Below are 15,473 nucleotides of genomic sequence, written 5' to 3' on the forward strand. Positions count from 1 at the left end.
ATTGAACTGGCAATCTCCAGGTTCATGGATCAACACTCAACCACTGAGCCACACCAGCTGGATTCATTCCATTTTTTTAAAAGAGATTAATAGCTCTTCTTTCCACTAACCCAAAAAAGCGTTTCTCGCCATTTCTACTCAGTAGTTCTAGGCCTCTCCTCTGGAGCTACACTGAATCAAGCTAACGCCTCTTCCACATAAAGGCCCTTCTTATCATTAAATATTTACGTCTGTCCCCCTTGAGTCTTCCCTCTTTCAGGCTAATAATCCAGTTTCTTCAATCTCTTGTGTGACAAAGATGGCTTCCAGACTATTCACCATCCCAGTTCTCTCCTCTGCATTTACAGCACTTCACTCTGTCAGTGTCTCCCTGAAAATGTGAGACACACACAGGAAACTGCAGACAATTTGCAGTGGAGTTGCAGTTTGAATTCACTGTCAGCTACAACTCCCTTTCCCCACCTGAAACTGATGAGCTTTTCCCTCTCCTTTAGTGGGCCTATAAAAATGAAGTTTTTTTAAATCCCAAATATGGCACCTTACATTCCTTTATGAATTTTTAGGCATCTGTCCCATCTACCTTAATTTTGTCAGTTCAAATGCCTTCCATTTTAAATACAAAATGGAAGGCATTTGAACTAACTTCACTGGAAGTCACTGACAAAAATGTTGACCAGGATAGGCAGAGCCCTTTAATCTATCGCTATAGACCCTCCTCTATGCTGGTATTATTCCAGAACATCAATCAAGAATCCATCAAACTATTCCTTTATCTAGTCCACCTTTTTCCAGCTGGTCAACAAGAATATCATGAGAGTTTGCCAAGAACCTCTCTGAAAACTGTATACACATGTCTCTGTTCTAACAATCTAATGATGCTATCAAATGATTTAAATAAAATTAGTACATATTTATACTAGATTGTTCATAACTATACCATTATAACAGTCAAAAATTAGAAACAAACCAAATGCCTATCAACAGTAGAGTGGCTAAATCAATACAATGGAATACTAAACAGCAGTGAGAATAAGCCACCTACTACTACACACAAAAATATGGATGAACCATGCCCAGCCAGCCAGTGGCACCTCGGCTTCCGCACTTCCCGAGAGCCGTGAACAATCTGGAAGGCCTGGCCCTCAGGAAGGATCCGGAAGGACCCTGCCCCTGGCCTGCCTGCTGCCAATCACTGTGGAGTGGAGCCTCCTGCCTGGGGCCTCGGCCCTGTCTCTGCACTTATCTCTGGGGAGAAGGGACACTGCCCCACCACCTGGACCCACACAACCACCTGGGCCCACACTGCTGCCTTGTCCCAGGACGGAGGCTTTTGGACCCTCGGACCCTGACCCCACTCAGCCAAGTGTCTTTCCATGTCTCTGGGGGTTATGGGGGGCGGGGGGCGGGTTAGACGCCTGAGCGTGTGGGTCAGTGTCTGCATGACGTGGAATAAACTGTGCCCACTGCCAAATATATATATATATATGAATTTCACAAACATATTAAGTGAACAAGCCAGACACAAAAGAGTACATACCCTTTATATCCATTTACATAAAAACAGGCAAAACTAATCTATACTACTGGAAGTCAGAACAGTGACTTATTTCCCTTTGTGTGTGTTTGGTGGGGCAGAAGGGAGTGGCTAGGAGGAACACAGGAAGGGTTTGAGAGCTACTTTCATGACACAGATGCTGGTTACATGTGTGTTCAATTTGTGAAAATTCATCAAGCTGTACACTTACAATGTGTACTGTTTCTTGGTGTATATTGCATTTTAATAAAAAATTGAACAAAAAACAAGGTTAGCTTAGCATGGCTTGTTTTTAGTGAATCTATACAGGATACTAGAGATTCTTCTTTCCTCTCAAACTTTGCTAATCAGGTGAGCCTAGAATTTGGGCAGGAATCAACTTCAAATTGTCAATGCAGAATGCTTCGAATCCACCTCTTCCTCTTTCTTGTGGTGGGCAGAACAAGGCCCTGGGAGGCAGAAGAATCAGTGTCAGAGTGATGTGATGTGATGCGATGCAATGTGATGTGATGTAAGACTTGACCAGCTACTGCTGGCTTTGAAGACAAAACAGGTCCATGAGCTAAGGAATGTGGGCAGCCTCTAAAAGCTACAAAAAAACAAGAAAATGGATTCTCCTCTAGGCACTGCTGACACCTTGATTTTGGCCCAGTGAGACCCAGTGAAGACTTCGACCTATGGAATAGTTAAGATAATAAATTTGTGTTGTTTTAAGCCAATAGTTGGTGGTATTTGTTATAGCCTAATACATCTCTCGATAGCTTCATTTCACACCCTTCCTGTTCACCAAGATCCTGGAGATGCCAGGATTCTGTCATCTCAACTAATTATGAATCCTTTCCATTTGTCTGCAAGTGGATAGTTAAGCAATAACACGCTTTATTACTACCTGCTTAACTCTCTTGGCCGTGAGTTTTTGTTGGCCTAGATCCGTTAGCCTGCTGTTGTTTTGTTTTTGTTTTTGTTTTTTAAATTTAATCCTTTCTAGGTTAGCAATGCCCTGCTAGGAAAAATTAGAAGAAAAATAGACTTTCTTCTTTCTGGCCGCCATCTTCTTTCATATAACTAACTGCCATGCCCTTGCTGTTCTCACTCTGAACATTCCTCTAGAGCAGTGGTTCTCAACCTTCCTAATGCCGCGACCCTTTAATACAGTTCCTCATGTTGTGGTGACCCCCAACCATAAAATTATTTTCGTTGCTACTTCATAACTGTAATTTCGCTACTGTTAATGAATCGTAATGTAAATATCTGTGTTTTCCGATGGTCTTAGGCTCTGCAGCAGCGGTTCTCAACCTGTGGGTCGTGACAAGCAATTAAAAAAAAAAATCTCAACATGGAAAATGCCAAACAGGAAAATGAAACAAAGGATGAAAAGGAGCAAGATGCTAATAAAGGAGAGCCTTGGCCCTCCCTTTGGAAGCTGGTGAATATTGTGTGCCGGGAGGAAATCATGGGTGGCTCCCTCTTGGGCAGCCCATCCTGCAGTATAGATGGGACGGGGGCAGAGGCATGGAGAGCTGCAGGCAAGGATGAGACAAGAGAATATGGAAAGGATTGGGAAGAGATGAGACAGCTGGTGGAAAACATGAGGGAAAGCAGTTAAGTCGAAGTCTGCGGGCAGTCAGCACTGACCCCCTCACCATGACCATCACCATGCATTTTGCCTTACGCCTTGAATCCTGATGTTTTCCCTGAAGTTAACAGGGAGATACACCTGTTTCCTAAACTTACATGTTCGCGATGTACCTTCATTGCGAACCTTTTGGTGTTGCTTGTTTCCAGTGGGTCTCCTTTTACCAGTTTCTAATTGAATGTTGTGTTTTGACCCAATTTGTAAGTTTCTGTCAGCAGGGGAGTTTACCTATCGCATGGGAAGATGCTCATTACATACTGTGAAGTTAATAAAGCAGTTTAAAAAAGCAAAAAATAATAATAATCATCTAGTGGGGTAAGGGTAGGGTAGTTGGGGTATAGATAAAACAATGTTGATTGTCATTCATGAACCCTGGGAGTTCATCATATTGTTCACTCTACTTTTGGATATGTTTGAAAGTTTCCATAATAAACCTTTTTTTAAAAAGCCTCACCCAATGATATGTTTATTGATTTTAGAGAGCGGGGGTGGAAAGGAGGAAAGGAGGAAGGGAGGGAAGGAGGGAGGGAGGAAGGGAGGGAGGGAGGGAGGGAGGGAAACATCAATGTGAAAGAGAAATATCAATCGGTTGCCTCCCAAACAAGCCAAACAAGCCTAACCGGGACCGAACCTGCAACCTTTCTGGTGTACAGGAAGATGCCCCAACCACTGAACCACCCAACCAGAACCATAATAAACCATTTTTAAAATTTATAGAGGTACTGCTTTTAATAGAAGGCAACTAACTTTAGCAAAAGGTGCTCAGGGACTTGAGGTTTCTATCATTACCACATTTTCCCTTTTGTACAAACTTTATAATCTTCAGTAAGAAAGCAAAATAGTCTCCCTCTGATCCGACAGTGTGCAATCTATGTCCACACTTACATCATTCCTACCTCTTTTTGCTTTTATCCTTTTGTTCTGTTCACCATGCTTCTTCCCTTAGGTGAGGATTTATTTCCATGCACTATTGCTATGAGAGACCTTCAGGAAAATTCCTTAAATGGATCCTGAGAGCCTCTGACAACACCATGTAATAATTCTTCTCAGTGTAAGCAGGTAGGATTACCAGAGGCTGGTGTCTTTGTGCCTTTCTAAGAGATGGGCCACATATCTGTAACTCCATTTAGCTGTAAGAAGAAACACACTTTCAGGCAGAGCTGGAAGCAGAACTGGCTGGTATTGTTCATTATTCGCTGGGGAAGTAAAATCCTTTGACAGGTCTCTGTATGTTAGTGTAGTGAAATTTCCCTCTCACTGCAACCAAAAGAATCAAAACCTGACCTTGCCCAGAGAGAGTAGGCATCCCTTATTATAGCAGGGCCTTGTACAAGCACATCTCTCTTTGATATACACACACATTAGTCTCAGCTTTTCTGGTAAACCCATCATTTTTGAACAAAATATACTCTTTCATGTCATATTCTAATCAAATATGAAATTGTTTCTACCTTGCAGTAAAAGTAAAAAACAAATAAGTTTATTAGCCTTAAATGTTTATAGATGTGAGTCTAAAACATCACTCCCCATCTTCTATTTTCTACAAATGCATTACTGAGCAAATTTTCCATCTTTATTCTCCTTTCTGTATAATACCTCAAAGTCTCCAAAATACCCAGATTTATACTATAATCTGTGCATTTTCTCCTTTCCTTTAAAATTTCAGTTTAAAGCCTTATTAAACACATCTCTTCCAATCCCTAAGAAATCTGCTCTGTCCCTTGCCAGAGTCCACCTTTCTGGTATCTTAGCATTTACAATCAGGCAGTCTGCTCTCTGTCCTTCTTTTCCTTCACATACACAGCCTTCAGTTGACAGTGATATGAAAATTCTACCTGCCACTCACTTCACTATCCTGAATTTCAAAGTCACATGACACACCTCAGGTATCTTCTGACTAGTGACGCCATTCATCCCATAGGACTTGGCAGGATGGAGGTCTGTAGGCTTAACTGGTGTGAATAAGCTTTTCATCATATGTTGCTCAAGAAAAACCACACATGCTCATCCGGCATGGCTCAGTGGTTGAGCGTCGACCTATGAAATAGGAGGTTACAGTTCGATTCCCAATCAGGGCACATGCCCAGGTTGTAGGCTTGATATCCAGTGGAGGGTGTGCAGGAGGCAGCCAATCAATGGTTCTCTTACCATTGATGTTTTTATTTTCTCTCTCCCCCTCCTTTCCTCTCTCTGAAATCAATAAAAATATATCTTTAAAAAAAAAAAACACGTCTCTCAGGGGACAGCCACGCTCCTTAATCGGTATGCCCAGGCCTGCTAGTACCCTTATGTCTCCAGAACACTCTACCACTGCTGTTTCCATAGAAGTATCAGATTTATATTCTCTGAAAAAGTCTCAGATATGTTGCCTAAAGCCAGGCATTGCAAGTTTTTCCTCCTTTTCTGTACTGCCTGTTTTGTTTGTGTTCCCTAACGCTGGTGTAGGATACTCTCTATACCTTACAATTCCCTTTCCCTTCCTGGCTTTCTTGAGGTATTAGTTCTTCCATTCTTCCTAGGTGCTTTTATAACTCTCAGAAAGCAGACCTCAAACTCTTACCTTTTCAGGCTAGAGAACCATTTTGCTTCCTCGGGCATTATGGGTTAGAGCATCTGCGTCACTGAATCAGATGCCTCCTATTCTGCCTCCTGGAACTCAATCAGCACTTGAGTTGCAGTGGCTCCGCTCCACTCCGAGGGAGCAAGCAGGCAGTCTGTACTGGAGGATCTCATATTAAACCACTCCATCTGCTCCCTTCTCAAAGCTGGCTAGTCCTTCCTGGTTTGCTCAGCTAGGTCCAACTGAGGTCCTCAGAAGCAAGACCCCAAGCCTGAGTGAGCATCAGAATCACCTGAGGAATGTTAACCTACAGCTTTGGCGTTCCACCTCAGGAGTTCGGATGCAAGGGTCTGTGGCAGGGTTCCCAGGGAAATTTGATGGTCTGCCTGCTGCAGGTGTGCTACCTTAAAAAATTACATGCAGAACTAAACCCTTCACTTAGCGCTTCTCTATCCTGGCTACACATTGGCCTCACTTGACAAGCTTTCACAAAGTCCAATGCTCAGGCCCCACCCAGGCAGTGAAGTCAGAAACTGGAGTGGAACCCTGGCATCAGCATGTTTTCCAAGCTCCCCAGGTGATCCTAAGGCACAGTGACAATTGAGAAGCTCTCTTCCCAAGCTCCCCATCAGTTCTCCTCAGCAGCAACTTTCTACTTCTTCAGTTCACATTCTCCAAGCCAGTTCTTACTCTTCTACCCAGTGGTGCAGATTTATTTGGTTGGGGCAATGGTCGGCAAACTGCGGCTTGCAAGCCACATGAGGCTCTTTGGCCCCTTGAGTGTGGCTCTTCCACAAAATACCACGGCCTGGGCGAGTCTATTTTGAAGAAGTGGCGTTAGAAGAAGTTTAAGTTTAAAAAATTTGGCTCTCAAAAGAAATTTCAATTGTTGTACTGTTGATATTTGGCTCTGTTGACTAATGAGTTTGCCGACCACTGGGTTGGGGGAACAGGGAGAGAGAGGAAGGGCCGTGAGTATTTTTTAAACCTCCCAGGTAATTTCAATGTACAGCCAGGGTTGAGATCCACTGTCCCTGACTCCTTCCCCAACTAGGGCCTAGCCGGCGTCCTCAAACTGCGGCCCGCCAGGACATTTATCCGGCCCGCCGGGTGCCGCTGCCTGTCCTGCTTAGCAGCCGACTTGTCCCGGGCCCGCAGTGCGCATAGGAATTTGTTCATAGTTTTGTGTTTTTTTTAATTATAGTCCGGCCCTCCAACGGTCTGAGGGACAGTGAACTGGCCCCCTGTTTAAAAAGTTTGAGGACCCCTGGTAGAGTCTAGGCTCTGCTGAGGCAGAGAAAGAAAACATGTAAAGGAAGAGACCAAGGGTGAACCCCTGAAGAGCCTTGAGGATCAAACCAACACAGGACTCTACATCCTCACTGTTGATGGAAGTTTGCTCCGAAGTTCACACTGACCCCGCATCAGAAAGAACCCAAGGCTCTGACTCCAGCTTCTTTGTTGCTGTGAATGTGGAACATGAAGTGAAAGTTTCCCCACCATGAACTTAAAATGACTCTTGGGAAAACCCCTCCGGAAGCGATAACCAGCTTCCAAGAATAAAGTGCAAAGGGCAAATATCAGTTGGGGGCCCAGTATCTGGCTGTTCCATCTCATTATCCACAAGGACACAAAGTCAGTCATTCTAGTACCAGGAACAGCTGCAGGGGACATGTGGCCAAAGCTTTCAGACAAATACACAGAGATCTGAAGTCCTTTATAGTCCCCAAGTAGAGTTAGCAGACTCAGTATAAACTGTCTGCCTTCCCCTCTGCCCAATTCCTACAACTACCCCCATAACCCCCACCACCACCACCCTGAGAGCCAAAAGCACTCAGCCCCTCGCAACTAAGCTGAATCTGGAAACATATCTTCTGTTCATTCGTCCAGTCAACATTTCTTGAAGCACCTACTACATGCAAGTCACTAAGGTCAAGTGCCAGGGACACAAAGACTCAGTAGTCTGTCTGTTCACAGGGGACCCTGGAGATGTGTTGCTGGCTGACTGGTAAACAGGCACATTGAAGACACAGGAGGTAAAATATCCTGTCAGCGAAAGGCAAGAAACCAGACAAAAAAACTAGACCATGTGATGGACAAGTGTAAGCAGGAGTAGAATGACCCAACGCTGCTAGCAGTGGGCCAAAGCATGTCAGCTCCGAAGAAAGGGCCATTGGGTGGAGCTGGACTTCTGGACCCCTAACCCTGATTCCTGCAAAGAGGAAGGAGAGTCTCAGCCCTCCTTTCCGATCTCAGAGCTAGGGTAAAATTAAAAGTAGGTGTGTTATCTTTAGCTTACAATTAAGAAAACTGAAGTCACTCAGGCCAGCTCCAAATGTACACATTCCACCACTCCATGTGCCTTGCTGTCTGGGTTCAGGGATGTGAGCCTGGGAATGGGATTATCTCCCCTCAGGTAACGGCTGCAGGGATCTGGAGCGACCTCAAAGAACTCTGGAAAAACAGAATAATCAGCCTCAGGAAGGACCATCTGCATATCTCTCTGGTTGAGAAGGGTCCTTCCAAACTCAGAATTAATTAATCCACCCATTGAAGCAGGTACTGGGCACCCACTGTGATCCAGGCCTGTACAGGCTCTGTGATTAATACCCAGGCCCCAGCCTTTACAGAAAAGTGAACATGAGCAATTATAAGAATGAAAGTCACTGCCAGGTAACCCATCCAGCCTGGGGCAGTGAAGGGGTGCTGATGGGTACCAGGACCACTGTTACTGGCGCTGAGTACTAGTATATGGAGGCTGGTGCTGGGGTTGGGGGAGGGGAGAAAGAATTTCTGGCAGAAAGGGCAACATGTGATTACCCTGACAATGAAGTCAAAAGTGAGTAAAGTCACCCATGCGCACACAAAAAATGTACCTAAGCTAGCAATTTGCTCTCTCTCCCTCTCTCTCCCCCCCACCCCCGCTTTCTCTCCTTTTTTGTGTTGTTAATCCTTCACCCAAAGATATTTTTCCATTGATATTTTTAGAGAGAGTGGAAGGGAAGGGGAGAGACAGAGAGAGAGAAACATCAGTGTGAGAGAGATACATTGGTTGCCTCCCACACACGCTCCAAGCCCTTGACTAGAATTGAACCCAGGACCCTTCAGTCTGCAGGTTCTATCCACTGAACCAAACCAGCTAGGGCCCACAAGAATTTTTTAAATATCCAATATCTGACTATTTAGTCAAGGGCACTGACCTCTTTTCTCTTAGATTGTCAAATAAAAAAAAATTACAACAAACACAACAGCCGTCTGGTGTGAATGAATCAAAATTATACCTATTTTTTGGTCAGATCGGCAAAAAATATATCTTTTGGTGTGCCACATAATTTTAATAATTAGTTTATGTGTGCCATAAAAAAAGGTTGAAAATCACAGACCTACATAATAATTGGTGATTTCTAGGACTGTTGCAATGCTAGTCTATCTAGAGCTGTAATTCATCAGCAGTTCTAAAAGATTATACCTATAGAGGGACAGTAAGCCACTCTGACAAAAGCAGAAACCTTTATTTGCTCTCTTGAAATGGTCACTGTTTAAACAGAAAAGGGTGAAAGTGTGGCAGAAATAGAGATCATGCCTCTATGAGATACAGACCCCCATTATAGAGATGAGGAAACCGAGGCTAATAAATGTAGCCTGCCTGATTCCATGCTCTTAACCACCATGACTGCTGCCTCCCAAGGAATGAAGGTATCCTCTGCACTGTTCAAGGGAGAGAAATGCTGACTCAAGGCACCCAAACACTCCAACCATGGAGAACACCTTATTGTAGGGTAAAGATATTTCACCCACCCTAGCCGGTTTGGCTCCGTGGATAGAGGGTCAGCCTGCAGACTGAAGGGGCCCGGGTTTGATTCTAGTCAAGGGCACATGCCCAGGTTGTGGGCTCAATCCCCAGGAGGCAGCCAATCAATGATTCTCTCTCATCATTGATGTTTCTATCTCTATCTCCCTCCCCCTTCCTCTCTGAAATCAATAAAAATATATTTAAAAAATAAAAGCTATTTCACCCAACTATTCCAGAAAATACGCCCAAACCAAGCTAAGGCAGGCTTAAGTCTTTTCCATAAACTCCTCCCTTAACCTTGGTCCCTCCCTCTATCTGCGTTTCCTACCTTAAACTCAATACTGTAGCCCACCCTGACCTCCTTACAGTGTCTCAAAGAGGTCCTTCTTTCTTGTCTACAAGTTTTCATACATTCTGTTCTTGCTGCCTGAGAGGCTCCTCTCCCCTCTCTACTCTTGATTAATTTTTCTTCATTCAGGTATCATGTTAAACTTCCTTAAGGAGAGTTTCTAAACTCCTAGGCTAGTTCAGGTCTCCTCCTGTGGCTCCTTGCATCTCACAAATCACAACACTTATCATAATCCATTGTAATCTTATGTAGTGTTGCCTATCCTAGCCTTCCACTAGCACACACATACTGACAGCTCCATAAAGACAATGATCAGTGCTGGGAGGATGGCACCACTTCATGAATATTTGGTGAATACTCATTCTCCAGCCCCATCTCTTTCTTTTTTTTTTTTTTAAATATATTTTATTGCTTTTTTACAGAGAGGAAGGGAGAGGGATAGAGAGTTAGAAACATCGATCAGCTGCCTCCTGCACACCCCCCACTGGGGATGCGTCCGCAACCACGGTACATGCCCTTGACCAGAATCGAACCTGGGACCTTTCAGTCTAGAGGCCGACGCTCTATCCACTGAGCCAAACCGGTTAGGGCCCCATCTCTTTCTTGAGCTCCAAATAGGCACATCTGTCTACTATCTTACAAATAAATTTCAAATTCAACATAATTGCATCCCCCTCCTTATAAATTATGCCAGCACCTACTGATTGCCCAAGCCAGAAACCACATCTCTTCATTCATGGAACATTTATTGAGTTCCTCTCTTTGTTTCTTTGCTGGGGATACAGTGGATCATAAGACAGGCTCACACTCTACATGGCACAGAACTTACAGGCTGGTGAACATCACCTACCTCTTCCTTATGCCAGACATCCCAATAAATGTCATTGGTTATACTGATTATAACTTCTAAATCACTCTCCCAGCCCTGGCCGGTTTGGCTCAGTGGATAGAGCGTTGGCCTGGGGACTGAAGAGTCCCAGGTTCAGTTCTAGTCAAGGGTATATGCCAGGGTTGTTGGCTCGATCCCCAGTAGGGGACGTGCAGGAGGCAGCCAATCAATGATTCTCTCTCATCATTAATGTTTCTCTCTCTCTCTCTCTCCCTCTCCCTTCCTCTCTAAAATCAATAAAAATATATTTTTTAAAAACAATAATAATAAAAATATTAAATCACTCTCCCATCTGTCCTTTCCCGGAAACATCATCTCCTGAATAAGCCATACCCCACTGCCGTTGCCCTAATTCAGGCTTTTATCATTTCCTGCCTGTATTTCCAGGAGAGCTTTCTATCAGGGTCTCTACCTTCGGCCTTGCTCTTCTGTCCCAACCCAGCTACATGGTTCTCCTGCTTAGAACCCTTCAATGACTCCTCACATGCTTTAAAATAAAATCTAAACCCTCTCAGAAGGTTTGTCTCATGCTTTAGCCCCTTGCCTTCCTTTGTTCCCTCACATCCCGCAATCCTCCACACACACCCCACACTCCATTCTTCTCACCTTTGTGCCTTTACATTGCCTTTCCCTGTATCTAGAATGTCCTTGCCCTTTCCTCATCAACAGATATTTATTGAGTACCTTCCAGACAACAGACACTGTTGCCAGAGATTCAGCAGTAAGCAAAACAAAGTCCCTACTCTTATGATGTTTACATTCAAGAGGGAAAGATAGCCCTACCTCTGTGGCTCAGGTGGTTGGGTGTCCTTCCCTGCACCAAAAGGTTGCTGGTTCAATTCCCAGTCAGGGAGCATGCCTGGGTTGTGTTCAAGAGTCAGCCAATGGGTACTTTGCTCTCACATTGATGTTTCTCTCTCTTTTTTTTCTCTCTCTCCTTTCCCTCTCTCTGTCCCTTCCACTCTCCCTAAAAATCAATGTAAAAAATATCCTCAGGTGAGGATTGACCCAAAAAAGCAGGTGGGAGACTGAGAGCCATGACTTTATTTTATATATATATATATTTTATTGATTTATTACAGAGAGAAAGGGAGAGGGATAGAGAGTTAGAAACATCGATGAGAGAGAAACATCGATCAGCTGCCTCCTGCACACCCGCTACTGGGGATGTGCCCACAACCAAGGTACATGCCCTTGACTGGAATCAAACCTGGGACCCTTCAGTCCGCAGGCTGACGCCCTATCCACTGAGCCAAACCGGTCAGGGTGAGAGCCATGACTTTAAATAGGATAGACCTCTGATAAGGTAATATTTGTGCAAAGATATGAATGGGGTGAAGTAATAAGTTCTGAGGGTATATAGCACAAGGAACAAAAATTGTTCCCCAAATACAAGACCCCTAAAGCAGGAACAAGCCAGGAAAATTGAAAGAAAATCAAGACAGCCCCTGGCTGGTTTGTCTCAGTGGATAGAGCATCAGCCTGTGGACTGAAGGGTCCCGGGTTTGATTCCAGTCAAGGGCACTTGCCCGGGTTGTGGGCTCAATCCCCAGTAGAGCACGTGCGGAGACAGTCAATCAATGATTCTCACCATTGATGTTTCTCTCTCTCTCTCTCTCCCTTCCTCTCTGAAAGCAATAAAAATATGTATTTTTTTTTAATTTTTTTAAAAAGAGAGAGAAAATCAAGACAAACAGTATAGCCGGAACAGAGAGAGGGATGGGGAGAGGTCTGGGATGAATCAAAGAAATCAGATGACGTGGGCCTTGAAGGTCATGCTAAGTGGGTGTTTCTCCCACCCCTGACTCCTTTTCATCCTTCAGTGTCAAGTGCAGAAATCACTTCCTAAATAAGCTACATGCCACCCTACTCCTAGCACTTAGCATATACAATATGTTTAATTTACTACTTTTTCCAGTCTCCACCACACGATGAGTTCCCTACAGCAGGAGCTCTATCTTTCTGCTCCGTGTTTTATGGATCCCATCACAAGCAGTAAATTGTTTCTGAATAGTTGAAACATTCCTCCTTCATTCTCATTTCATGCCCTGCAAGTAACTCCCCAATTACCAGATTGGTTTCCCAGTGGCCATGGTACTAGAAAGGAGTACCATGTGCTATATACCCTCCACATGCCTTGATAGTGAACACATGCCCTCTGGAATTTAGAAATTACATGTGTATGCTCACCATTGTACATTTAATAAACATTATCATTTATACACATCAGCCTCTTTTCTGGGTGAGTCTCAATTGGTGAGAAAATGATCAACTCTGGGTCATGATGACCCCAGGAAGGCACTGCTCATGGAAGGTCCTCCTGAGCAGCCCTACAGAAGCCCCAGATGCCCCCTCATCACCACCTTCCCTATTTCAGATGGCAGCCCATCACCTTCCATCTGTCCAAGCTTGAATCCTTAACATCACCTCAAAGAGCTCCTACACACCCCCACATCCAGAAGTCCTAAAAATTCCACCTTATAACAATTTCTGTATCTACCCCCTCATCTCAGTTCCAAAGGCCCTGCCCTGAGGGCAGGCCTCCACCACACTTCATATGGACTCAGGTTTCAGCTCCCTAAACCGGTCTCCCTACCTTGTCTCTCTTTCCAAAAACACTCCACATGTCCACCAGAGTTCCTCCAAGCAAATTGTACTTCCCCACTTAAAATTGTTAGCTCCCCCCTATTTCCAAAATAAAGTCTAACCTGTTTAGGCACCATATAAAACCCTCCTTGAGCTGACCCTAGGCTGTATTTCCAGTCCTTATCTCCTCCCCTGTCTCTTACTCCACATTCCAGCTCTACCAACTACCTGCAATTCTCTGAACAGTCTGTATCTTTTGGCACTCCACACCTTTTTCCGTGCAGTTACCCCTGTGAGAAATGTCCTAGAAGACAGCTACATATCTTTTCAAAATTCAGCTCAGACATTGTAGTCTCTGTGCTGCCTTCCTAAGCTCTCCTCCCCACAAGAAGAAAGTTGCCCTGTGTTCTCCTATGGTGCCTTTATCACTACACCTATTATCTCGCATGACAATTATTTGTTACCATGTCTGTCTCCCTCTTGGTTTTCTCCTGCATGATTATGGTTAAATAGAGATATTACTGCATAGGCCGTATCTGGACAGAAAGTCCTCAGAAGTCTCAGCATCTGACTTGTCCTGGGTACTCCCTAAGCAATAGTTGAAGGAAGAAACTCACATGTCCTTAAATTCTTACAATCTTGGTTGTCCTTCTGACCTTCTCCCAGATCTCTGTGCCTCTGACGTTACTAGAGATAGGACAAAGTCCTATTAGCAGCCAAGAGATATACTAATTTTAAATATAATAATTTATGTAACATTTAAGTCATGATTTATGGTTTTCATTGAATCTGATTTCATTCTTGCAGGACCCTGGAAGTGAACGGTCACTGCACCTTGCGTAAGGTCCCCCAGTTACTGAGCCCAGTCTCAAACAAAGCCTGGTGCACTCTTCACACTACCAGAGTTGTCTCAAATACGTGTCATAAATCCATGCGCAAAACTCTGTCTTCTATTCACTGGGAGCTCTGCAAACTAATGATAATTGTGGCTACTTTGCATGTATCTGTACAAGAGTGTGCGTGTGCGTGTATGTGTATGTGGGTGTACAAGAGTTTGAGTACATCTCTATGCCCAAATTGGAAACAGCATATTAAAAAGGTGATGACTGATGGAAGCAGGCACAATGCCAGAATCAAGGAATGACAGCTGTCAGAGATGACAGATCAAAATCAGAAAAGAATAAAACCTGATGAACTGAAGTTAGGCCCGCAGCATAAGGCCACTGAGGAGCAAGAGATCATCCCCACCCACCCTGCTGGCCTGGGAAGGCCTCATAATCATACAAGAATTGAGATATGCAATGGTAATCCCAAGTCACCAAAAGAAATGTCCAGTTATTAAGCCAAGCAGACATAGCATTGGTTTTAAAGATATTTCAACAAAGATGGTTGAAATAAGAGAATTCTGGTGTTTAAAGGAATGCAGCTTTCTTAGAAATTTTACTTAGATGGAATAATCCTTGCTCTACACAAGACATGTGACTATCTACCTACATTTGAGGGGTCCCCAAGAGCAGCATATCCTAAAATTAGTTTCACCAGTAAGTCAACCTACCATATCATCTATAATAGTTTTAATAATCTAGCCGACAGCAAAACTCACACATGTGCAAAAAGATATTCACTGGAGCATTCTCTGTAAGACTGAAAAAGTTGGAACCAACTTAAATGGCCATTAACCGAGGACTTATTACTTAAATAAGCAATATTCTTAAAATTAACATGGAATAACATGAAGAATTTTTTTTAAGTGGATCTATAAATAGAAAAGAATGCCACTGATAAATTGCTGGAGAAAAGCACACTGTAGAATTATATGTGGACTATGATCCCTTTTTGTAAACCATAGAACAAAACTACATCTGAAGGAGCAAGACAAAAATCAGGAAGGGCACACAAACTGCTAATGATGCTTACCATGGGCAGCTGGGCAAAAGGTAAACTGGTGGGTTTTTTACACTTTGGTACTGTTCAAATTTTCACACAAAGCATACATTAAAATTTTTTTTAAATAAAAGCATTTCCAGTGGCATGCATTTCTTCCCATCTCCTTCTCACTGGCTGACTGAACTCACACATCCAGGCCTCTGCCCTGGCGCTCCACTCAACACCTCCTGCCCCAGCCC

The 15,473-nt window shown here is 43.8% G+C and overlaps 1 protein-coding gene across 2 annotated transcripts in view; it reads right to left on the minus strand.

Moving 5' to 3' along the window:
- Positions 1-15,473, minus strand: part of SLC7A7 (solute carrier family 7 member 7) — a 33,538-nt gene that overhangs the window by 12,602 nt on the left and 5,463 nt on the right. The gene's annotated exons all lie outside the window — the stretch shown is intronic.

The sequence above is a fragment of the Plecotus auritus genome (assembly GCF_963455305.1).
Source record: "Plecotus auritus genome assembly, chromosome: 1".
Lineage (NCBI taxonomy): Eukaryota > Metazoa > Chordata > Mammalia > Chiroptera > Vespertilionidae > Plecotus > Plecotus auritus.